The 27,104-nt window shown below is 40.6% G+C and overlaps 1 pseudogene; it reads left to right on the top strand.

Moving 5' to 3' along the window:
- LOC100658965 (cytochrome P450 2J2-like) overlaps positions 1–26,884 on the top strand; it is a 34,724-nt pseudogene extending 7,840 nt beyond the window's left edge.
- Positions 26,885–27,104: the final 220 nt, after the last annotated feature.

Genomic DNA, 27,104 nt, shown 5'->3' with positions numbered 1-27,104 from the left:
AAATGCTTTGAAGGCCAGTGTAGCAGGGGCGGGGGTTTGGGGACCATGGTTTCAGGGGACATCTAAGTCAATTGGCATGATAAAATCTATTAAGAATACATTCTGCATCCCACTTTGGAGAGTGGCGTCTGGGGTCTTAAATGCTAGCAAGTGGCCATCTAAGATGCATCAATTTGTCTTAACCCACCTGGACCAAAGGAAAATGAAGAACACCAAGGACACAAGATAATTACAAGCTCAATAGACAGAAAGGACCACATAAAGCAGAGACTACATCAGCCTGAGGCCAGAAGAAATAGATCATGCCCGGCTACAACCGATGACTGCCCTGACAGGGAACACAACAGAGAACCCCTGAGGGAGCAGGAGAGCAGTGGGATGCAGACCCCAAATACTCATAAAAAGACCAGACTTAATGGTTTGACTAAGATTAGAAGGACCCCGGTAGTCATGGCCCCCAGACCTTCTGTTGGCCCAGGACAGGAACCATTCCCAAAGCCAACTCTTCAGACAGGGATTGGAGTGGACAATGGGATGGAGAGGGATGCTGGTGAAGAGTGAGCTTCTTGGATTAGGCGGACACTTGAGACTATGTTGACATCTCCTGTCTGGAGGGGAGATGAGAGGGTAGGGGACGTTAGAAGGTGGTGCAATGGACAGAAAAAGAGAGAGTGGAGGGAGAGAGCGGGCTGTCTTATTAGGGGGAGAGTAATTGGGAGTATGTAGCAATGTGTATATAAGTTTTTGGGTGAGAAAATGACTTGAATTGTAAACTTTCACTTAAAAGGGAGTAAAAATTAAAAAGAAAAAGAAGGTAGAAGGAATACACAGTCATTATAAAAAAAATTGGTCGATGTTCAACCATTTCAAGGGCTAGCATATGATCAGGAACCGATGGTACTGAAGAAGTCCAAGCTGCTCTTAAGGCATTGGCAAAAAACAAGGCTCCAAGAATTGAGGAAACATCAATTGAGATGTTTCAGCAAATGGATGCAGCGCTGGAGGTGCTCACTCGTCTATGCCAAGAAATATTGAAGACAGGTTCCTGGCCAAGAAACTGGAAGAGATCCATATTTATGTCTATTCCCAAGAAAGGTGATCCAACTGAATGTGCAAATTATAGAATAATATTATTAATATCACACACAAGCAAAATTTTGCTGAAGATCATTCAAAAGTGGCTGCAGCAGTATATGCATAGGGAACTGCCAGAAATTCAGGCTGGTTTCAGAAGAGGACATGGAACCAGGTATATCAATTGGTAATGTCAGATGGATCCTGGCTGAAAGCAGAGAATTCCAGAAGGGTGTTTACCTGTATTTTATTGACTATGAAAAAGCATTCATCTGTGTGGATCATAACAAAATATGGATAACATTGCGAAGAATGGGAATTCCAGAACTCTTAATTGTGCTCATGAGGAAACATTGCCTAGATCAAGAGGCAGTTGTTCAGACAGAACAAGGGCGATACTGGCTTAAAGTCAGGAAAGATGCGCGTCAGGGTTGTATCCTTTCACCATACCTATTCAATCTGTATGCTGAGCTAATAATATGAGAAGCTGGACTAAATGAAGAAGAATGGAGCGTCAGGATTGGAGGAAGAGTCATTAGCAACCTGCATTATGCAGATGACACAACCTTGCTTGCTGAAAGTGAAAAGGACTTGAAGCACTTCCTAATGAAGATCAGAGACCACAGACTTCAGTATGGATTACACCTCAACATAAAGAAAACAAAAATCCTCACAACTGGACCAATGAGTAACATCATGATAAACGGAGAAAAGATTGAAGTTGTCAGGGATTTCATCTTACTTGGATCCACAATCAACACCCATGGAAGCAGCAGTCAAGAAATCAAATGACTCTTTGCATTGGGCAAATCTGCTACAAAGGACCTGCTTAAAGTGTTAAAAAGCAAACTTGTCACCTTGAAGACTAAGGTGCGCCTGACCCAAGCCATGGTATTTTCAATCACATCATATGCATGTGAAAGACAGACAATGAATAAGGAAGACCAAAGAAGAATTGATGCCTTTGAACTGTGGTGGTGGAGAAAAATACTGAATATACCATGGACTGCCAAAAGAACGAACAAATCTGTCTTGGAAGAAGTGCAACCAGAATGCTCCTTAGAAGCAAGGATGGCGAGACTGCGTCTTACAAACTTTGGACATGTTGTCAGAAGAGATCAGTCCCTGGAGAAGGACATCACGCTTGGCAAAGTACAGGGTCAGCAGAAAAGAGGAAGGCCCTCAACGAGGTGGACTGACACAGTGGCTGCAACAATGAGCTCAGGCATAAGGATTGTAAGGATGGCGCAGGACCAGGCAGTGTTTCATTCTGTTGTGCATAGGGCCGCTCTAAGTTGGAACCAACTCGATGGCACCTAACAACAACAGATACCCATCAGTCAGCTCCAACAATTATCAACACATGGAAAATATCATTTATCTGCACCCACATCCTACTATTGCCCCCACTCCTGGATTATTTTTGAGCAAATTACAGACCTTGATTATTCCATCCATAAATATTTCAGTTCATTTTTCTGAAAGGACCTATTTTAATTAAAAAACCTATTGCTATACCTGAAAAATAGTAACAGTTGCTTAATATCCTCTAATATCTAGCCAGTGCCCAGATGTCCCTACATATATTTTAAAACATTTTTTAAATTGTGATTTAGGTGAAAGTTTACAGCTCTATTTAGTTTCTCGTACAAAAATTCATATACATACTGTTATGTGACCCTAGTTGCAATCCCTATGATGTGACAGCACCCTCCGCCTTCCCACCCTGGGTTTGCCGTGTCCATTCAACCAGCTCCTATCCCTTTCTGCCTTCTTATCCCGCCTCCGGCTGGGAATTGCCCGTTTAGTCTCATGTTTTTTTTTTTTTTTTTTTTTATCTACTTGAACTAAGACGCACACTCTTAAGGATTGTTATTCTGTGTTTTATAGTCCAGTCTAGTCTTTATCTGAAGAGTTGGCTTTGGGATGCTTTTAATTCTGGTTAAACATAGTGCCAGTGGGGCCGTGTCTTCTGGGTTCCCCTAGTCTCAGTCAGACCATTGAGTCTGGTCTTTTTACAAGAATTTGTGTTCTGCACCACACTTTTCTCCTGCTCTCTCAGGAACTCTCTGTTGTGTACCCTGTCAGGGCAATCATTGGTGGTAGTCGGGCACCATCTAGTTCTGGTCTCAGGCTGATTGAGTCTCTGGTTTATGTGGTCCTTTCTGCCTCTTGGGCTCATATTTTCCTTATGTCTTTTTTTTGGTGTACTTCATTCTTCTTTGCTCCAGGTAGGTTGAGATCAATTGATGCATCTTAGATGGCCGCCTGCTGGCTTTTAAGACCCCAGACGCCACTCGCAAAACTGGGATGCAGAGCATTTTCTTAATAAACTTTGTTATGCGAATTGACATAGATGTTCTCTGAAACCATGGCCCCCAAACCCCCTTTCCTGATACTCTGTCCCTCAAAGTGTTTGGTTGTGTTCAGGAAACTTCTTAGCTTTTGGTTTAGTCCAATTGTGCTGACTTTCCCTGTATTGTGTGTTGTCCTTCCCTTCACCTAAGATAATTCTTGTCTACTATCACTTGGCTCATCTAGTTAGTGAATTCCCCTCTCCCTCCCTCCCCACCCTCCTAATCATCAAAGAATGTTTTCTTCTGTTTAAACCTTTTCTCAAGTTCTTATAATAGTGACTCATGAAATATTTGTCCTTTTGCGACTAATTTCACTCAGCACAATGCCTTCCAGATTCATCCATGTTGTGAGGTGTTTCACAGATTTATCACTGTTCTTTATCGTTGCTTAGCATTCCGTTGTGTGAATATACCATAATTTGTCCATTCACCCGTTGATGGGCACCTAGGTTGTTTCCATTTTTTGCTATTGTGAATAGTGCCGCAACGAACAGGGTTGTGCATATATCTATTCATGTGACAGCTCTTGTTTCTCTACAATATATTCCAAGGAGTGGGATTGCAGAATTGTATGGTAGTTCTATTTCTAGCTTTTTAAGGAAGCACCAAATCAATTTCCACAGTGGTTGTACCATTTTACATTCCCACCAGCAGTGTATAAGTGTTCCAGTCTCTCCACAGCCTCTCCAACCTTTATTATTTTGTGTTTTTTGGATTAATGCTAGCCTTGTTCGGGTGAGATGGTATCTCATTGTAGTTTAGATTTGCATTTCTCTAATGGCTACTGATCCTGTGCATTTCCTCGTTTATCTGTTAGCTGCCTGGATGTCTTCTTTGGTGAAGTGCCTATTCATATCCTTTGCCCATTTTTTAATTGAGTTATTTGTCTTTTTGTTGTTGAAGTTTTGCAGTACCTTATAGATTTTAGAGATTAGACCCTGATCAGATATGTTGTAGCCAAAATTTTTTCCCAGTCTGTATGTTGTCTTTTCACTCTTTTGGTGAAGTTTTTTGATCAGCGTAAATATTTGATTTTTAGGAGCTCCCCGTTATCTAGTTTCTCTTCTGGTGTTTGTGCATTGTTAGTTATGTTTTGTATTATGTTTATGCCATGTATTAGGGCTCCTAGCATTGTCCCTGATTTTTCTTCCATGATCTTTATCATTTTAGAATTTATACGTAGGTCTTTGATCCATTTTGAGTTAGTTTTTGTGCATGGTGTGAGGTATGGGTTTTGTTTCATTTTTTTGCAGATGGGTATCCAGTTATGCCAGCACCATTTATTAAAAAGACTGTCTTTTCCCAATTTAATGGACTTTGGGCCTTTGTCAAATATCAGCTTCTCATAGGTGGATGAATTTATATCTGGAGTCTCAATCTGTTCCATTGGTCTCTGTATCTGTTGTTGTACCAGTACCAGGCTGTTTCAACTACTGTGCTGGTATAATAGTTTCTAAAATCAAGTAGTGTGAGGCCTCCCACTTTGTTCTTCTTCTTCAGTAATGCTTTACTTATCTAAGGCCTCTTCTCTTTCCATATGAAATTGGTGATTGGTTTCTCTATCTCATTAAAAATGCCATTGGAATTTGGATCAGGATCACATTGTATCTGTAGATCACTTTGGGTAGAATTGACATTTTCACAATGTTGAGTCTTCCTATCCATGAGCAAGGTATACTTTTCAATTTATGTAGGTCTTTTTTGGTTTCTTGCAGTAGTGTTTTTACTTTTCTTTGTATAGGTCTTTTACATCTGTGGTTAGATTTATTCCTAAGTGTTTTATCTTCTTGGGGCTATTGTAAATGGTATTGATTTGGTGATTTCCTCTTCAACGTTCTTTTTGTTGGTATAGAGGAATCCAACTGACTTTTGTGTGTTTATCTTCTGTCTTGATATTTTGATGAAATCTTCTATTAATTCCAGTAGCTCTCTTGTGGATTCTTTGGGGTTTTGTGTGTATAAGATCATGTCATCTGCAAATAGAGATATTTTTACTTCTCCCTTACCAATGTGGATGCCCTTTATTTCTTTTTCTAGCCTAAATTGCTGTCTAGGACCTCCAGCACAATGTTGAATCAGAGTGGTGATAAAGGGCATCCTTGTCTGGTTCCCATTCTCAAGGGGAATGCTTTCAGACTCTCTCCATTTAGGATGCTGTTGGCTGTTGGCTTTGTATAAATGCTTTTTATTATTTTGAGGAATTTCCCTTCTATTCCTATCTTGCTGAGAGTTTTTATCATGAATGGGTACTAGACTTTTTCAAATGCCTTTTCTGCATCAATTGAAAACATCATGTGTTTCTTATCTTTTGCTTTATTAATGTCATGTATTACATTTATTGTTTTTCTAATGTTGAACTATCCCTGCATACCTAGTATGAATCCCACTTGGTCATGGTGAATTATTTTTTAATATGTTGTTGAATTCTATTGGCTAGAATTTTGTTGAGGATTTTTGCATCTAAGGTCATGAGGGATATTTTTCTGTAGTTTTCTTTTTTGTGGTGTCTTTACCTGGTTTTGGTATCAGGGTTACGCTGGCTTCATAGAATGGGTTCAGGACTATTCCATTCTTTTCTATGCTCTGAAAACCTTTAGTAATACTGGTATTTTCTTCTCTGAATGTTTGGTAGAATTCTCCAGTGAAGCTGTCAGGGCCAAGGCTTTTTTTTTTTTAAGGAGTTTTTTAATTATCTATTCAATCTCCTCTTTTGTTATAGGTTTATTTAGTTGTTCTACCTCTGTTTGTGTTAGTTTAGGTTGGTAGTGTGTTTCTAGAAATTTGTCCATTTCCTCTAGGCTTTCAAATTTGTTGGAGTACAGTTTTTCATATTTCTGTTATGATCCTTTTAATTTCAGTTAGCTGTGTTGTGATATCACTCATCTCACTTCTTATTCACTTTATTTGTGTCCTCTCCCCTTTTTCATTTTTCAGTTTGGCCAGTGATTTATTGGTTTTGTTGATCTTTTCAAAGAACCAGCTTTTCGTCTTACAACTCTTTCAGTTGCTTTTCTATTCTCTGTTTCATTTATTTCTGCTCTAATTTTTGTTATTTCCATTTTTCAGGTTCCTGTGGGCTTCTTTTGCTGCTCTCTTTCTATTTGTTTGAGTTGTAGGGTTAATGTATTGGTTTTGCCCCTTTCCTCTTTTTGGATGTGTGCATTTGTTGCTATAAATTGACCTCTGAGTGCTGCTTTTGCTGTGTCACAAAAGTTCTGGTATAATGTGTTTTCATTCTCATTTGATGCTATGAATTTCTTCATTTCATCCTTAAGTTCTACTATAACCCAGTAGTTTTTGAGGAAAGTGTTCAGTTTCCATGTATTTGATTTTTTTTTCCTTGCTTTTCTGTTATTGATTTCTACTTTTATGGCTTTGTGATCAGAGAAGGTGCTTTGTAATATTTCAATGTTTTGGATTCTGTTAAAGCTTGTTTTGTGGCCTAATATGTGGTCTATTCTGGAGAATGTTCCATGCGCGTTGGATAAGAAAGTATACTTGGCTGCTGTTGGGTGGAGTGTTCTGTATATGTCTATAAGATCAAGTTGGTTGATTGTGGCATTTAGATCTTCCATGTCATTATTGAGCTTCTTTCTTGATGTTCTGTCCTTCACCAAAAATGGTGTGTTGAAGTCTCCTCCTATTATTGTGGAACTGTCTGTGTCTCTTTTCAATGCTGTTAGCATTTGTTTTATCTATTTTGGAACCCTGTCATTGGGTGGGTAAATATTTATTGTGGTTATGTCCTCCTGGTATATCAACGCTTTGATCATTATATAGTGTCCTTCCTTATCCTTTGTAGTGGATTTTGCTTTAAAGTCTATTTTGTCAGAGATTAATATTGCCATTCCTGCTCTGTTTTCATTGTTTGCTTGATATATTTTTTCCATCCTTTGAGTTTTAGTTTGTTTGTGTCATTGAGTCTAAGGTGTGTCTCTTGTAGGCAGCATATAGACAGTTCATGTTTTTTAATCCATTCTGCCACTTTCTGGCTCCTTATTGGTACATTTAGTTCATTTACATTCAGCGTAATTATTGATACGTTTGGGTTTATTGCTGATATTTTGGTGTTTTTTTGTGTGTGTCCTGTTGATAGTTTCTCTGTTCCACTTAAGTTTCTGTGCTCAGTCATTTTTCTTTATGTGTTTTCTTTTCATCTTCCTCATTGTTGTTGATTTTGTATTTGCTGAGTCTTTATGTTTTTCTTGTGTTTTATTTTGATGCGTAGGATTGTTAGTTTCCTTTGTGGTTACCTTAATATTCTCTTTTTCCCTAGGTTTAAACCCATCTTTTATTTCTTGATATTGCCTTGACTTCCTCTCCATATGAAAGTTCTATGGCTACATTTTTTAGTCCCTCTTTTTTGTTTTAATGTTGTCATTTTTTACATATTGATGTCTCTGTTTCCCTATTTTTAGTGTTTTAGCTTTGATTTATTTGTAAGTTCCCTGTCTGGTTTGATATCTGGTCTGTCCTGTGTTCCAGGCTTGGGTTGTTATCTGATGTTCTAACTGGAGGACTCTCTTTAGTATTTCTTGTAATTTTGGTTTGGTTTTTTAAAAATTCCCTTAACTTCTGTTTATCTGGAAATGCCCTAATTTCACCATCATTTTTTGAGAGACAGTTTTGCTGGATATATAATTCTTGGCTGGCAATTTTTTTTTGTTCAAGGCTTTATATATGTCATCCCACTGCCTTCTTGCCTACATAATTTCTGCTGAATAGTCAAAGTTTAGTCTTATTTACTCTCCTTTGTAGATGACTTTCTGTTTATCCCTGGAAACCTAGGTTGCATAGTGGTGTAGTGCTGTGGCTGCTAACCAAGAGATCAGCAGTTCGAATCCACCAGGTGCTCCTTGAAAACTCTATGGGGCAGTTCTACTCTCTAGCTGCTCTTAAAATTCTTTCTTTATCATTGGTTTTGGCATGTTTGATTGTAGTATATCTTGGTGACTTTCTTTCGGGAGTAGCCTGTGTCGGGTTCCATGAGCTTCTTTGATAGGTATCTTCTCATCTTTCATTATATCAGGGATGTTTTCTGCCAACAAATCTTCAACAATTCTCTCTGTATTTCCTGTTATCCCTACCTGTTCTAGTACTCCAATCACTTGTAGGATACTCCTCTTGATAGAGTTCTATTTAATATGGTATTTAATATGTTCTTTTATCTCTGTGTTTTATATATATTGGTAATTAATTATAGAGAATTGAACAGAATCATGTTTGCTTTTAGAAAGACTACCTTTTTAGGAAGTACATAATGTCTATTTGTCTCTCTTTTTTATGTTAAAATTGATCACTGGGTTCATGTATTTTCAGCCTGACCCATTTATGATATCATCCCTCATCAGCCCTTTACCTAATAGTTTTAGAAATCATTGATGATCATTGCCAAGATCCATTTTTGGGGAGAATTTAAAATGGTTATATTGTAATTCTTTTATTCTCTCTTTCCAATTGACTTTTGATTTCTGATTTTGTACTCATCAACTTTGATTCATTCTTATTAATAATTTGTCTATGGATGACTCTATAGATAATCCTATTGTATGTAAATAATGATAGCCTTGTTTCCTCCTTTGTGATCCTCATATCATTAATTTCTTTTTCTTGCTTCATTGTACTGGCTAGTGTAGAGAGTAAGGTGATCAGGAGTGATACTTGGTGATGGGTAAGCAAGGACCAGCTTGTGTAAGGGCTTATAGGCTCAGGTAGTCATGTAGAAGTATTTTCTGAGTATAGTGGAAATCTACTGCGGGATTGAGAGTCAAGGAGTGAAATAATCTGATTAAATAGTTAAAAGATCACTGGCAGCTCTGTGGGAAATAGACTGAGACTGGGGCTAATGGTGGAATCAGGAAAACTACTGGAGGCTGTCACAACATCCAGGTGAGATACGATGGTGGTTTGCACTATGTGGTTTGGACTGTGGAAACGATAGGGGTGGTGAAAAGTGGTCTGAGGCTGGACACTGAAATGCCTTTCCAGAAGGGTGAGAGAGAAAGGAGAGCCAAAGATGACTCTAAGGTTTAAGTGTAAGCAAATAAAAGAGAGGAAGAGTTGAAAAGAGAAGATTGATTCTGTGGTCTTAAAATGTAGAAAAGTGGCAGTATGTTTTCTCTATGATTGTTTTATTTTTATCAATTAGCTCTACAATGTCTTTCCCTGGATAATGAAATTCCTTCCTGGACTTCACCAAACACTCTTTAGCGACTGGGAGAAACTGAAAGTATTTGTTTCTCGTATGATTGAAAAACACAAGAGAGATTGGAATCCTGATGAACCGAGAGACTTCATTGATTCTTACCTCAAGGAAATGACAAAGGTGAGGAAATCAAAGCTGTTCCCTATGTTTTGTTCTTTAAGAGCAAATGGGGTATATTATCTTTCTATATTTTCTGTAATAAATTATGTGCTGTAATACATAATCATAAATTTAGTGGCTTAAAACAACATAAATATATTCTCTTATGCCTCTAGAGATCAGAAGTTTAAAATCAGTTTAACTGGGAAAAAGCCCAGGCGTCAGTAGTGCTGGCTACTACTGGAGGCTCTGAGGAGTTTTGTTCCTTGCCTTTTCAAGCTTTTAGAGGCTGTCTGCATTCCTTTGCACACTTCCTTTCCTCCATCTTCAAAACCAGCAGTATAGTATCTTCTCTCTTCTCTGACCACTGCTTCTCTCCATCCCTGTACATCCTTTCACTCTTTTGCCACACTCTTATAATGCCCTTCATGATAACGTTGGACCCATCTGGATAATCTAACATAATACCCTCATCTCAAGATCCTGAAGCTAATCACATCTGCAAAGTCCGTTTTCTATAAACCAAAACCTGTAGTCTTCAAGTAGATTCGAACTCATAGAGTAGAACTACCCCATAGGGCTTCCAAGGTTGCAAATCTTTATGGAAGCAGACTGCCACATCTTTCTCCTGTGGAGCCACAGGTGGGTTTGAACCAAACTTTCAGTTAGCAGCTGAGCATTTAACACCAATGCGCCCCGAGGGTTCTTTCCCTTTTCTATATAAGGCATCATATTCACAAGTTCTAGGGTTTAGGATGAGGACATCTTTGAAAGTCATTATTCAGCCTACCACAGAGGAAAAAAAAAAAAAAAAAGCACTATTCCAGAGTGTAGAAGTAGCATTAACTCAGGATTGCTGAGACAATTGGAAATAAAGATAAGGGTTTAAATGTATTTTGTTTGAGACCCTGGGAATACCCAAGTACTGCCTTCTCATCCCCAAGGCCTGCCCTCTACCCTTATTTGAAGGAGCTGTACACAAAAGGGAAAATAGAAACTGAGCATGAAAGCACTGTCTTATTATTAGATATGTCTGTGCCCAGTTGCCTGAGGAACCCTGGTGGCACAGTGCTTAAGTGGTCAGCTGCTAACCAAAAGGCTGGTGATTTGAACCCGCCAGCCACTCCTTGGGAGAAATATGTGGCAATCTGTTTCTGTAAAGATTACACTCTTGGAAACCCTATGGGGCATTTTACTGTGTCTTATGGGGTCACTATGAGTTGGAATCGACTTAATGGCAACAGTTTTGTTTTTGGTTTAGAGCCCTGGTGGCATAGTGATTAAGAGCTTGACTGCTAACCAAAGGGTCAGCAATTTGAACCCACCAGCTGCTCTTTGGAAACCCTATGAGGCAGTTCTTCTCTGTCCTATAGGGTCACTATGAGTTGGAACGGACAGCAAGAGATTTGGTTTTTGGGGGCCCAGTTATCTACTCCTATCTTTAGCCCCCATATAAGAGCATAAGTAAAGCTGAATGGGACATCAGAGTTTAGCCTCAGGGCCTAGGTGGGGCTTTTTTTTCCACCCACCCCTATATCACTACTTTCAATCATTATAGAAAAGAAGCAGGAAGAAAGCCAGGTTGAATGTATGGCCTTTGACACAGTGGCCCCTCCACTAAATATGAGTCACTGAATCAGTGTCTTGACTTTTGACTCTTCAAATTAATGGTTCCTCCTCGTGGAGTAGGCAGATTGATGGATTCCTTTCCACCTTCTCCCTTATTTCACCTTGTTGGCATAGCATTAATAGAAGCATTGTTTTCTCCTCAAAGGAAGAGACTGTACTTGCTGTATGGTGTTCCGGTATGGGACTACGCGTTAAGAGAAATGTTGACAAATTGAAGGATCCAGAGGAAGATGATAGTGTCAGGAGGAACAGGTGATCAAATTAGAGAGGGTAATCTAGAAAGGAAAAGGGGTTCGGGGAGATACATGAATTGTTGCATGAAAGGGGAATTGAGTTTATTTTTTCTGTAACAGTAAAACACTTGTTGATTATTTGCTGTGTGCCTGTTGCATCTCAGGCAGCTCATCACGTGATCTTAAGAGGGTATTTTACGTTATAGGAAACTGAAGCACAGAGAGATTAAGTAACTCGTCCTAGGTCATACAGCTAGTGAGGATGTGACTGACATTGGAACACAAGTCTATCTTTTTCACAATCCATGCTCTTTCTCTCTCCCAATTATAGGTGTAAGATAATGATTGTTTTGATTTATTCTGCTCAAGTGCTGGAAGCCGTAGGTAGCCTCCAGCACTTGGGGAAGGATGATACTGATGATATTGCTGTAATACCCTATGCTTTCTGAGAAAGCCAAAGGGAAAGTTGCTTCTCCTTGGGGCATTTCTTTCCAAATTCCTTCCCTAGGATGATGCCCCTGTGTTTTGTGGAAACTATGAAGAAATTAATAAATATTTTTCTTTCTAGTATACAGGCAATGCTACTTCGAGTTTCCATTAAGAAAACCTTGTCTGCAGCACGCTGGACCTCTTCTTTGCTGGAACAGATACAACTTCCACAACTCTGTGCTGGGCTCTGCTTTACCTGGCCATCTACCTGGAAATCCAAGGTGAGCATTCATGTGCCTGGACCAGACAGACAAATGCCTCCTCAAACATACTGCCTCAGGGCTGGGACCAAAAGATACCATGGTAGAATGAAAAGATAGGTGGAACAATCACAAGGTAGACTTAAGACCAACACGTTCTTTAATTTTTCTGTCAGGGATTCTGATGGGTCCTGGTAATGCAAAGGGTCCCTTTGCTCAAGAAGCTGAGAATCTAGTGGGGAAAACAGTAAAGTCGATTGACACTGTGTTAAATTTCACAGAAGAGTGACATTCTTGTATGAAAATCTGGTCTTTTTAAGAAATGGCTTGCCATTGCCCTTTGAATGATGTCCAGACTCCTCAGGTGTGCCCTTTTCTGCCACCATCAAGCCCACCCACTCTGCAGGCTGGCCTCACTAAATCACATGTCATTTGTCCATTGCACTGTTCTTATTATGGCTCTGTTCATTCACACGTGCTGCTCCCCCTACCAAAAATGCACTTCCCCAATTTCCCTAAACAGCAAACTTCAAACCCTTCTTGAAGAGTCTGACCAGATACTACTTCCCTTATGATGTATTCTGACTCCTTGAAGAAATTTCTAGCATTTCCTTTCTTTAGGGACAAAGGGAACACACACCTTTTCCTTTAAGGGCATGTTTGAAGTGTTAAGCATCACTTCTACATACATTCTCTTGACCAGAACTTAATCATATGATCACACAGTTGCAAGGAAGTCTGGGAAATGTAGTCTTTAGCTGGGCAACCAGGTAAAATCTTTATTACTATAGAAAAAGAGGAGAACAGATGTTGGGGGACAGCTAGTAATTTGTATCATTTATTGGGGTCTTACCTATATCAGTTTATGCAACTCTCAAAATATACTTAAGATGAATGTAGATTTATTCCCTCTAATTTATTCCCTCATATGAGGTAACTGAGGCTCAGAGAGTTTAATTAAATTGGATCATTAATTTTGTACAGCATGAGTTGATCCAGATTTGTCTTACAGCAGGGCCCACTTACCACTCTTATATACCTCCTTGAGAAACTAGAGTCTATGGAGCCTGTGTTAATCTTAATAGCTACAACAATGAACTCAAACATACCAACAATCGTGAAGATGACTCAGGACCTGGCAGTGTTCCCATGAGTCAGAGCTAACTCAATGGCAACTAATAACAATAACAACAACACTATAATCTTACCCATTTTGACCCTGGTTGTTCCATTCCTTAGCCTAACGAGGCTCAAAAAAATTATGGGGTTGAAATTTTTCTAAATAAGCCCTTTGAAGGATTAAGAACCATTTGTTTGTAACCCAATTACTAATTGAAGTACAACAGGTGAGACCTTGGAGACCACCCCTGCATCTCTGGAAGAAAGCATGAAAGTTTAAAAAAGAATAGAACCTTTTGTTTTCCAGAGAAAGTACAAGCTGAGACTGACAGAGTAGTTGGCCAGTCACGGCAGCCCAGCCTGAATGACTGAGAACACATGCCCTACACCAATGCCGTCATCCATGAGGTGCAGAGAATGGGCAACATCATCCCCTTGAACGTGCCCAGAGAAGTGACATTTGATACCACTATGGCTGGATACCACTGCCAAAGGTAACCAGGGACTCTCAGCCTCAGGTCTTCAAGTCCGTATTATTAGACAGTAGGAATCTGAATTGGAAAAGTGACATGTATTCATATCCTAAGCAATCACTCAAATGGGGAGAGAGAGATATTATACTTGATATAAAAAAAAAAAAATTTTTTTTTTTTATATAGTACTATTTTTTTTTTTTTCCTCCAAGTATGGGCTTTAGAACATTAGTACACCTGGGTTAATAGGTATTGGGGCAAAGATGGGGAATTCTGTGGCCAAATAAGTTTAGGGAAAGACTTAAAAACTTCTCAGAGTTTTTACTATACTAATTTGCATTGGAGGGCAGTGTTGGTTCAGTGGTAAGTGCTCACCTTCTATGCAGGAGACCTGGATTTAATTTCCAGCCAGTGCACTTCAGTGGGGTTCGAAACCACCAGTGGCTCCTTGGAGAAAACATGTGGCAGTCTGCTTCCATGAAGACTTACAGCCTTGGAAACCCTATGAGGTCACTATGAGCTGGAAGCAACTTGATGGCAATGGGTTTTGAACGCCTCATTGCAGCCACCCCCTGTCTGGCAGTGGAGGTTTAAGTGCTGCTGTGATGCTGAACAGGTGTCAGCAAAGCTTCCGGACAAAGAAGTTGGACTAGGAAGAAAGGCCTGGTAATCTACTTCTGAAAATCAGCAAATGAAAACCCTACAGATCACAACAGTCTGATCCTGTTGTGTGTGAGTCGCCATGAGTTGGGGGCAATTCGATGGCAGCTAACAACAACAGTGTGCACTGTCAGTCTTCATGGGGACACAGCAGGCAGGAGTTCTCAGTCATACATTGACACAGAACCTTTTTCTTTCTCTTGGCAGAACATCCTGAAGGACTAGACACTTGCTGCGTGTAATCCTGGGGCTATGGAATGTTAAAATATGAAGGGACATTTGAGGACAGTTGAGTCAACATCACATTAATGCTGGTGTTTCTAACATAATATTCCCACAGGTATTTTTCCAGCTTTCACTTACAGCCCAGTGATAAGGAACTTCCTGTCACAAAAGGGAAACCAACCCAGGTGTGCGCAACATTAATTATTAGAGTGAGAAAGAAGCCAGCATTTATCAAGCAATGATTGTGTGCTGTGGGCTATTGAAGTTCTTTCAAAATGCCTCACTCAGTCCTCGGAATAACTTTTTGTTATACCCATTTTTGAGGAGCCCTGGTGGCGCAGTGGTTAGGAGCTCACCTGCTAACCAAAAGGTCAACAGTTCGAATCCGCCAGCTGCTACTTGGAAACCCTGTGGGGCAGTTCTACACTGTCCTAGAGGGTCTCTATGAGTTGAAATCAACTTGATGGCAATGGGTTTTTGGTATACCTGTCTTTTAAATTGGCAAATTGAGGCTCAGAGAAATTAAGTACCTTACCTAAGGTCTCTCAGCTACTATGTGACAAAGTTGGGATCCAGAATCAGATCTGTTCTGCTTCCAAGGCTTGTCATCTTTTTTGTGCTGCACCACGTTTCCTCCACAAGAGTTGCTTTACTTTGACTTTAAAATTAGAGTCTCCCTGTAATTTTCCTCAATTGTTGCTGTTGTTAGTTGTCTTTGCGTCAGGCCTAGACTCATGGCGACACCATGCACAAGGGAACAAAACACTGCTCACTCCTGCGCATCCTCATGATTAGTTGCAGATTGGACTGTTGTGATCCACGGAGTTTTCAGTGGCCAATTTTTGGAAGTAGATTCCTGTGGAATTCCCCAGTCCTCACAAGGGAATTCTGATCCCACTCTCCACACCACTCAAAATCTCTGCAGACAGCCCTCCTGTGTCCTCTATCATCCTCTCTAGAGACTGTACATTCTCCCATCTCTTCCCTTGTTTTTTAAGCACCTGGGTCAGCCTCTGGGGATCCATTCCAGCTTGCCTATGTTCCTCTGAGTATATCATACCCAGGAACAATCTCAAGAGGCACAAACAGAGGAGCTTTGCTTACCCCTTGGTACTCCTTGGTCACCTCTTGGTTACTCCTTGGTCACCCCTTGGACACTGTCACTGCAGAGCCAGGAAAAGCAGCTGTGCATGCGCTGAGTTCCTTATTGACTGGTCATCTTGTGATGAAGGTTGAAGTCTAAATTCTAAGTGCTGTTTGCATTTTTCTAGCAAAGCCATTGATCTCCAAGGAACCAGCCCAGCTCAACCAACCCCTTCCACTACTGATTTTTAAAGTCAACCTCAGCCCGGGAACTAGGAGACCTAATTGACTGTCTAATGTAGAGACTGAGAGCGAGGGTGTCAGACTTGGTTCAAATCACAGCTCTGCCTTCTCTAACTATGCAGCTATGGGCACATTATTTAACCTTTTAGAGCTTTAATTTCTTCATCTGTAAAGCACATACAAAACCTCTCTGGCAGGATCCATCTAGAGGTAAAATGAGGTCATTTATGTAGAGCTCTTTACCTATAGTTTGTTGTAGAGAGAACAACCCTGAGCAAGAAAACAATCATACAAATGATTAGGCTAAATAATTACAAACCCTAAAAAGTGTACACGGTGCTATAAAATGCAAATTAGCTGGAGCAAGGAGTATGAGCAGGACTGGTCAAAGAAAGCTTCCAAAAGGAAGTGATGTTTGGACCGAGGATTAAAGAATGATTAAGGGTAGCTTGGCGACAAAGTGGGGAAAAAGAGCAGTCCAGGCAGTAGGGGAAAAAAGCCTTGAAATGAGGGGGAACAAGCATATTGGAGAAACTGAAAGCAGACCTCTGCAGTGTGAATGCAGACAGGAGGAGGAGGGTGGCCCAAACAAGGTCAGATGGTGGTCTTTAACCTAAGAGTAATGGGAAGATACTGAAGTGTTTCAGGTTCTGGGTGGGAGTGGATGGGTGAGTGTGGTTTGGTTTAATCATTTCCAATGCTCACTCTGCTTTCAGGATATAGAGTACATTAAAAGGCCAAGAGAAAGCATGGGACATATTTGTGAGCTGCCACAGAGTCGACCCTCAACTCATGGAGACTCCAAGCACTATAGGACTGTCGTGATCCATAGGATTTTCACTGGCTGATTTTTAGAAGTAGATCACCAACCTTTGTTCTGATCTTAGTCTGGAAGCTCCGCTAAAACCTGTTTAGCGTCACAGCAACACATAAATGGCAGCCGACAGGTGGGAGCTGTGCTTGAGGTGCACTGGCCAGGAATCAATCCCAGCTCTCCTGCGTGGAAGGCAAGAGTTCTACCATGGAACCACCACTGCCCTCAGGACATAGTTAGGAGGCTATTATAGGATTATAAGAAGTAAAGTGGTAGCCTGGGCAGTGAACATGGAATCAAGGTGAGAGAATGAAGAGAAATTCAGGAAGTAAAATCAGTGATTCTTGCTGATGGATTGGATGAAGGCAGAGTGAGGGGAAAGGATGCACTAAGGACAACACTTGGGTTTCTTGCTTGTGTAACTGGATGAAGATGGGTGCCTTTTACAGGGCTACCTGATTCTAGTTATAAACCTACTGGGAGAGGGGGTGCCATGTACTAGACATTGGAGGGAAGAAAATGGGAGAAACAGAGATGGCTGAGACACCCTTTACCTTTGTGGAGCTGCCGCAGTTATCCCCTCTCTGAGCAGCTGGATTGATTTTGGTACAGTGCTGTCTGGCCAGCTACTCCATTATTTTCTTCCTGCTGCATACATGTCCCCTCCCAAGTCCTACACTGACCTGTCTCTTTAGAGAAGATACATTCCACAGTGAATAGTAGCCAAACTTCCCTGGTAAAATTCCCAGCAGGCAGTTCTGATCCATCACTGTAAAGTGTCCCATGGCAAATAGCAGAGTCCTGGGGGTTTGAACTCAGGAGATGGTGGGCTTGGGAGGATAGGGGATTTCAGGGTGTAGTCAAGGTATAGGAGCCTGAGAACTAACACCATCTGTGTAGGTGTGTTGTGTGAGTGAAGCCTTGCCTGAGTCTTTGCTGCCTTCTGTAGGGGACCATGATCCTGAAAAATCTGACTGCGCTGCACAAGGACCCCGCAGAGTGGGCCACCCCCGAAACATTCAGTCCAGAGCATTTTCTGGAGAATGGACAGTTTAAGAAAAGGGAAGCCTTTCTGCCTTTCTTAATAGGTGAGTTGTAATAAATAGGAGTGTGAAGATCCGAAGTCCCTCTTTCAGCCTTCCCCAGTCCCCTCCCACTAGTCTTTTGCTTTAGTTGTAATGTCTTCAGATGGCCCTGCCCAGTGTGATTCCATCTTGCCACTGGTTACAGCCCCAGGATTCCAGGGCTGGGCATTGCTTTAAACTGACCCTTACCTGTAGAGCCTTCCCTTGCCTCTGATGGAGATTTCAATCTCACTTTGTTCTGCTCCCTCGAGTACTAGGGATAGAGAAACCTAGACCCTGCTTCTTGCTCAAAAAGAAAATTGGACATCTGCCATCTTTACAGAGTTTTAAAATGTCCCAAGTTCTTTTTAAGGACTGCCAGCTACATAGAGAAATAGAGGTGATTTATAATGAGGAGGGGGGAGGGGGCAAAGGCAGGGGTCTACTTACCATCAGAGGTGTCAGGCAGTGACTGTGAATGTCATGGACTTAACTAAATCAGGATCTACTCTGTAAACACTCCCTGAAGAGGTTCTTTTGCCTTTTTAAATTTTAATTACCTTTTTAAAATCAAGTGAACACATGTGCATGTTACACACATTGAAAGGTACAAAAGAGGTTGCAGTAGAGCTCATTGCCATCAAGTCGATTCCGACTCATAGCAACTCTATAGGACAGAGTAGAACTGCCCCATAGAGTTTCCAAGGAGTGCCCAGTGGATTCGAACTGCTGACCTTTTGGTTAATAGATGTAGCTCTTAACCACTACACCACCAGGGTTTCCATGTTTGCAGTAAAACCGTCATATTTCCAGGCCAGTTCTAAATAGATTTTTTGTTTGTTTTTTATTTTTTTGCTTAACTCATAACAATGTAAAACGAACAAAAAAAATTCTTAGCATATTACCAGTCTTGAGTTAGATATGTCACATGCATTATTGCAAGTAATTTCCCAGTGCCTTAGTTCCTTAAGTGCTTACTGAGAACCTGTTATGTGTCAAGCATTCAGCCCTGAGGATATGGCAGTGAATAATACAGAAAAAGTAAGCCTGCTGCCATAGACCATATGTTCTAGTATAAAACCCAGTGCCGTGGAGCCTTATGAAATTCAAATTGCTACCTCCACTATAGAGTTAAGGAAACTGAGGCTCACAGGGTTTAAGTATGGCAACTAAAGTCATAAAACTCACACTTGGTGGCACCAGGACTTGTCGCCAACCAGATTTGTCAAACTCAAAAACCTCTGCTCTTTATAGCGTATCTTCTAACAATCACCAAATTCCACATACAATTCATACTAGAGACGGCATGATAGTTTGCTTATCCTTAACTTAAAATAAAATAGACACTGATTTTCTGAAACTGCAATATTTTGCTGATGGCACTAAAGCTCTAAGAGAAAGGTAAGAGCTGGAATTTGAACCCATTTTGGTGGGACTCCAAAGCTCAAGCTTCCCCACTGTGCTGCATTGCCTTAAATGTATCTGGGCTAACTGTAATTACATCTCTTTGTATTTCTTCATCTGGTTCTCTGTCACCTTTGTTCACGCTGGACAAGTCACTTCCTGATAATGAAAGCTGATACTTAGGAATATCTTCCAATCATTCTGTCAGCAATAGCTTCAAGTTTTGTGTTACAGCACAGGCTTCCAGCCATATAATTCAATTATTATAATTATTCTTGTTCCTTGGATCTTGCAGCAGATCCATGTGGTGCTGAAATACTAGAAATGTGACCCTCTGTGTATCCCACGAAAATCCTGCACCTAATGCTTGTTGTAACTTTGATGAGAGAAGACTTAATAGATGTTCATGGCTTTAAGAGGAAGAAGGATCCATCTCAGCTGAGCAATGGCTGGATAACTTTCCTTCATGTGGCAGAAGCTTTTCTTTGCAGTTGTTTCATGTCTCCTCTGCTAAAAAATTCTCCCATCTTCATTAGCTGGAGAAGCATGAAAAGCTTGACACACACTACCTTGCTAAGACTTTGAGGTCGAGAATTGTATCATACCCTCTTAATTATGGATTTCATTTATAAGGAAATTATCTCATTTAACCCTTGCAGTAATCCTGTTATTAATAACTAGAAAGGAAGTGGATTGATATCTCTTTTTTTAATATAAGGAAATTGAGAATAAGAGAGGTTTTTTTTTTTTTTTTTAACCTGAGATCACGTGTCCAAGGCATTGGCAGAACAGACCTAAGAACCAAGTTCTTACACTTCTAATTTAGTGCTGTCTCCAGTACAGCTAGAATGTAATTCACCTTTGCACTTAAAGGTCCCTTTACTTTAAGTGCATTAAGTTCATACCATATGTTTTAGTAAGTATATTGCTGCATAACAAACAGCCCAAATCTCAGTAGCTTACAACAAGCAGCATGCATTATTGCTTGTAACTCTCCCGGTCAACTGTGAAGCTCTGCTGATCTTGGTTGGGCTGTCTTACTGGTTTTGGAGGTCAGCTAGCTGAAGACTGATCTAGGATGGCCTCAGCTGGGACAGGGGGGTTCTTTGCCATGCTCTCTGTCATCCTCCAGCAAGCTAGCCTAGACTTGTTCACATTGGGTCAATAAGATCCCAAGGTAGAGAATGGAAGCACACAAGGCCTCTTAGGGTCTAGGCTTGAAACTGACACACCATCACTTGCACTGCGTTCTGTTGGCCTATGCATGTTTTAAGGCCAGCCCCAACTCAAGGCGAGGTGTCTTAGTTTCCTAGTGCTGCTGTAACATACCGAAACAGAAATTTGTTTTCTCACAGTTCTTGAGGCTAGAAGCCTGAATGCAGGGCACTGGCTTTAGGGGAAGTTTTTGCTCTCTCAGCTCTGAGGGAAGATTCTTGTCTCAACTTTGTCTCTGACATTCCTTGGTTCCTCGGTGATCCTCAGTTTAGCATCTGTCTTCCACTGTTTATGTTTGGTTGTTTCTGTGTCCATGCTGCTCCTTATAACTCAGAAGTGATTAGGTTTAGGACATACCCTACACTAATATGGCCTCATTAGCATAACAAAGAAAGCCCTATTCCTAACTGGTATTATATCCATAGGTTAAAAAAAAAAAAAAAAAATTGCCATCCAGTCAGTTCCAACTCATGGTTATCCCACATGTTTCAGAGGAGAACTGCACTCCACAGGTTTTCAATGGCTGTAATCTTACAGAAGTAGATTGCCAGGCCTTCCTTCTGCAGTGCCACTGGGCAGATTCCAACTGCCAACCTTTCAGATAGTAGCAGAATGCAAACTGTTTTATCACCCGGGGACCATCTCCACAAGCGTGAGGGTTATGATTCCAATACATGTTTTAATGGGAAGCAATTCAATCTATAATAAGAGAGGAAAATGAGTACAATTTTTGATGGGAAGAGCTATGAAGTCACACTACGAAGGACATGGGTCCAGAGGTGGAGAGAATTGGAGTGTTTGGGGTTTTTTTTTTGCAATTAATTAGTCTCAGCAATGTCTGACTGAGAAGAACGAAATTCAGAGAACGCAAATGATTGTCCTGAGGACTGCCATAAAAAGTATGGCAGAATGACGACCAGGAAATAGAAACCTGAAAAATCCAGTAGGTTAACAAAATGGCAGCACAACTAGCTATTTTTTTCCAGCGCACTTCCAGCATTGGCAGACAGTTGCTTTTCCTCACTCTTGTTCTAGCTTTTTCTAAAGACAGCCTCCCTGAAGGCATGAGGCATTGACAACTCCTGCCCTTCTCATGGAAAAGATGACCAGGTGTGGAATTACCATATGTGCATAATCAGGGCGGATTACAGAGCTGTTATTACAAATTCAGATTTTCTTTTTCCCACATAAATCCTCCCTATTTGATCCAACAAAACCTCAGCAGCTTCATGAAAGGCAAGATCTGGTTTTTCATTTCTCAAATACAATTATTAGATCATAAGAGATAAGGTTGGAAAGATCTTTGTCAAAAACCTAGGTCAGCTCTCTCGTTTTACTACTGAGGTAAATGACCTGGTTGGTTACTGATAGCCAGTTAGTGGAAGCACTAGGGAGAAGGTCCAAGGTTCCTTGAATCTATGCCAAAGCTTTGAAATCAAATAATCCTCACATTCATGTTTTAAAAAAAAATACATACCTGCCATCTCATTGAGATCCTTGCTGAGCGACATAAAATAGTTAGGAGAGAGATTATTTCACTCATCTGAGAAGTGATAAAACTGCAGCGCCGTAAGAATGAATGGTTACTGACGTCTACATAGCTGGTTACTGATGGAACCGGTACTCTAACCCTAGTTCCTGACTCTCTAGGCTCAGTTTTGTCACAACATGTGGATTCTTCTAGAGGAATCTCAGCATTTACAATACATAGATTCAGCACCATTTTAAGAAATTTGCTAATTATTCTATTTGTGATGGGCAAAGAGATAAAGGTGAGGGGAACAGAGATAAATTAGGTACACATTTGGGAGAAACAAAAGAATACAATGATGTTATCATTGTGAGCACATTTATGAATATTTTTGTCTATATTATCTAATTTTATTTCCTCAAAAGACCTTTATAGCAGAGGACAAAATAGAAACATACAATAAATTCATTCTAAGAATATTTCACAGGGAAATACAGAGTAGAAAAGCAGTGTATAGAATTAACTAAACCCAAACCAAAGCCATTGCTGTCCAGTCGATTCTGACTCATAGTGACCCTGTAGGAAGAGTAGAACTGTCCCAAAGGGTTCCCAAGGCTGTCATTTTTATGGGAGCAGACTGCCACATCTTTCTCTCATGGAGCCTCTTGTTGACTCCAACAGCCGACCTTTCAGTTAGGAGCCAAGTGCTTAACCATTGCGCCACCAGGGCTCCTCATAGAATTAACTACAGACCGTAAAACCAGTTTTATAAGCAAAAACAGTTTTGTGCAGTTGAAACCCTGTAGGGACTACCAAGAAATATGTCAAAATGTTAACAAAAGGTTTGTCTGGATTACTTTTCTTTTTCAGGCTTTTTTTTTTTTTTTTTTTTTTTAACACTGAATATGTATTACTAAGAGAGGAAATAAGCTATTAAAAACATCTACAAGAGAAGGGTGGCACTGCTGGCAGGGACTGTTGTAGCACGAGTCGGGTGAGGAGGGAATTCACACAGGGAAGGGGCAGCAGGAGTTCAGAGCAGGTGTCGGAGTCCAAGCGAGATGAGGAGGGCTCTGCACAGGGCAACCATGGCAGTGATGGGAAATTAGCTATATACAGGGGAGATTGACCCAATACGTAAATATGTTGAGAATAATGGGAGGGAGATACAGATATGGAAGGGGAGAAAATAGAATGAACTCTGTTGTGTTGGGTTGGAATCAGAGGTTACTGATGGAACTCAGATTTTATACAGATGGATGATGGATGGATGGATGGATGGATGGATGGATGGATGGATGGATGGATGGATGGATGGATGGATGGATGGATGGATGGAGATATGGGTGTTCATACATATATTTGTATGTGTGTTCACATTATATGCATACATATATATATTCCCCATTTGTGTCCACTGAGATGACCCGGGCACAATAAGACCCTGATATCAGTGAGCACGCCTAATGTCCAGATCTTAGTTTCTAGTTATCATTATCCACTAGAAGGAATGGGGCTTTGGGAGAAATGATTGATTTCAGGGATGAGGAAAGGAAAATGTAAGATGAGCCTAGAACATTTTATTGTGGCAGAAAGTAAGGAAATGACTTGCTTGATTTGCCATCCAGTGACCAAACCTGGAGTATTCTGAGCACAAAATAAATAGTGATAGTAACAGATTATAACCCTTTGACTAAAGACAGGAATCTATGAATCCGTGATGATATAAATAAATAGGGATGAGATCAAGCATTTCCTTATATTAGCATGCCAACTAATAAATGTGGAAGGGATGATGCAATTAGAAAATCACCATCTGGCAACCATCAGAGTAAAAAGTAATTCGGCCAGGAAACACAAATAGATGATAAAACTAGTGGATGAAAGTTCAGTGAGTAACGTTTTATTTACACAGTCTCAAAATATGTATTAATTACAAAAGGAAAAAGAAGAATTTTATAGAGGAGAACCTGTGATCAAAGTTAACATCACCAATAATAGAACAAATCAAAATCATTACCACCGGATAAGATGCAACAATAAGAGCATAACACCATTTTGGTGATGTTCCTACCAAAGATGCATAACCAACAATCTGAATCTAACCTTGAGGAAATGTGAGAGACATTTTACAACATGTCTGTAAAAAGGAGCTCTGGTGGCACAAAGGCCAAGCGCTCAGCTGCTAACAGAAAGGTTAGCGGTTCGAATCTACCCAGCTACTCCACAGGAAAGAGACATGGCAATCTGCTCCCATAAAGATTACAGCCAAGAAAACCCTATGGGGCAGTTCTACTCTGTCATGTGAAGTCACTACGAGTCAGAATTAACTTGACAGCACCCAACAACAATCTTCAAAAATGTAAAAGTCATGAAAGTTAAGGAGAGACTGAAGAATTATTCTAGACTGAAGGAGAATAAAAAGACATAACAGCTAAATGCAACATGTGATTCTGAACTGGATCCTTCTATAATAAAGAATTTTTATTGGGACAGATGGCAAATCTTGAATGGATCTGAGGAGAAGATGGTGGTAATACATCGATATTAATTTTCTGACTTCGATGGCGTATTGTGGTTATGTTAGAGAATGCCTTGTTTGTAGGAAATGCATACTAAAGATTTCACAGATGATGTAGTCAACTTACTTTCAGGTAATTCAGGAGAAAAAGTTCTTTGTATTGTCATGCAAGTTTTCTGTACATTCGAAATTATTTCAAAATAAAAAGCGCATTATGGAAAGTAGAGAATTGTAATGTACAGGAAGCCATTTTGGCGCTGCTACCACCCAAAAAGTATTATTTAAAAGCAGTCTTTTAAACTGCATTCTTCTCTGTTTTGGAAATTAAATATAGTTCTGATGGAACTATGAGAAACAAGTCAGTCATACTAATTTTCCAGATCAATTTAATGATAAGCTATTTTATAGTTAGAATGTTTATTATTATCAAAGTGACATTGTAAAATATGTATTTTGCCATATAAATTAATGAATGATCTAGTCTATTTGGATTCAGCTTGCAGTCTACACAGTATGTAAAGAAGTAAAGTTCTCATTGTAAGCATACACACACACACACACACACATTTTCTCTAAATGCCTAGGGAGATTACTTAATCTACTCAAATCATATGGCTAGGAAGTGGGAGGAGCTGAATTGGATCGTCATCCTTCCACTTCCAGTTTTCCAGTCTTGTATCAGGAAGTGTGACAGAGTACAGGGTCAGCGGAAAAGAGGAAGACCCTCAACGAGGTGGACTGACACGGTGGCTGCAACAATGAGCTCAAGCATAACAACGATTGTAAGGATGGCGCAGGACCGGGCAGTGTTTTGTTCTGTTGTGCATAGGGTCGCTATGGGTCAGAACCGACTCCACGGCACCGAACAACAACAACGACATTGGAAGTGGGAGGTGGCCAGGGCGGTGCCAGGTGTGAACTGTGGAGAGAAGGATCAGCCTTGGGCTCCACATTAGCAGCAGAGGCCTTTGTTTGGAAAGGACCTCTGTGTATAAGGAGGACCGCTGTGAGAGTCAGAGAGGCTGTTCCAGTTGAGAGGACCATCCGTGTCACTGAGGTCCCCAGTAATTAAGGAGGAAACCGTGACATAGTGGAAAGATGCTGTATTCATTTTCTACGACTGATTTGACACATTATCACAAACAGTGTGGCATAAAACAAGAAAAATTTATTCTCTCACATTTCTGGAAGCTAGAAGTCTAAAACCAAGGTGTAGGCAAGGTTATTTCCTTCTGGAGGGCTCTGAGGGAGAGTCTGTTCCATGCTTCTCTCCCAGCCTGTGGCAATTTTCTGCAGTCCTTGACACTTCAGTGTCTCCATCGTCACGTGGCGTTTTTCCTTGTGTGTGTTTCTTGTTGGATTGAGGACCACCCTTATTCGAATATGACCTCATCTAAATTAATTACATTTGCAACGACCCTAATTAAAAAACAGCTCACATTCCAAGATTCTGGGGAGGACGTAAATTTGGGGGGGACTCTATCCTACCCAGTAGAGAAGGTTTGCACTTTAGAACCGCTGCTCTGACATTCACTTGATTGTATCTTTGAGAGTTTCCTTCAGGGACAGAAAATTTTAATGCAGAGTTTTTTTATTGTTTTGTTGTGTGCTTTTGTTATTGTTTTTAATATTTGAAAGCCTTTAGGCTAGATATCCACTTTCTAGATCAACCCAGGCCTCCTTGTTCTACAACCTGCACCTTTACTCCTGTGCTTCCCCTGCCTGACCCTTGAAGGCATTTGAGTTTTTGATCTGGACTGACTTTCTGTGCCTCAGTTTACCCAGGTGGTTGTCAGACTTAAATGAGCCGCTGTAAATAAAGCCTTGGGGACTAGCAGGTCCTCCCTCTGCTCAGGTTTGACAGGATGGGGGAGAGGATTTCAGTCCCTGCCTGGCATCTCCTTCACAAGGAGAGAGAATTCAATTTTATGTCTTTGCCTTTCAGGAAAGCGGGTTTGCCTTGGAGAACCGTTGGCCAGGTCTGAGCTGTTTATTTTCTTCACTTCCCTTGTACAAAAATTTACCTTCAGGCCCCCAGCCAATGAGAAATTGAGCCTGAAGTTCAGAATGGGCCTCACCATTTCCCCTGTCAGCCACTGCCTCTGTGCTGCTCCTAGACCATGATGCTTCTGGGAAAGGAGCAGCAGGAAATGCAAAAAGAAACATGGACTGTGTTCTGAAGACCCTAGTGCCTGCTCAGAAGTGAGAGAACAGAACAGAAGTGGCTCTGAGGAAAGATTGCAGGAATTGGACTCAGAGGAAACTGAATCCAGATCCCGCTCTGCCGTCCCCTCTGATGTCGCCTCAGGCAGATCATCTACATTCTGAATGATTTGCCTTTTCACCCAGAAAATGAAAGGGGGATAATGACTCCTCCCTAAAAAGAGTTGCTGTAAGCATCAAAGGAAGTAATGGATGTAAATGAAGTGGTTTGTAACCCATAAAAGTATGTCAGAAAAGTTATAGCTGTGGTCTGCTTCCCTCTTCCTTAGACATGTGTTAGCTTCTGGCTTGTTGATAAAACTC

Source organism: Loxodonta africana, chromosome 3 (genome assembly GCF_030014295.1).
Source record: "Loxodonta africana isolate mLoxAfr1 chromosome 3, mLoxAfr1.hap2, whole genome shotgun sequence".
NCBI lineage: Eukaryota > Metazoa > Chordata > Mammalia > Proboscidea > Elephantidae > Loxodonta > Loxodonta africana.
This window is presented reverse-complemented; position numbering and strand designations above follow the sequence as displayed.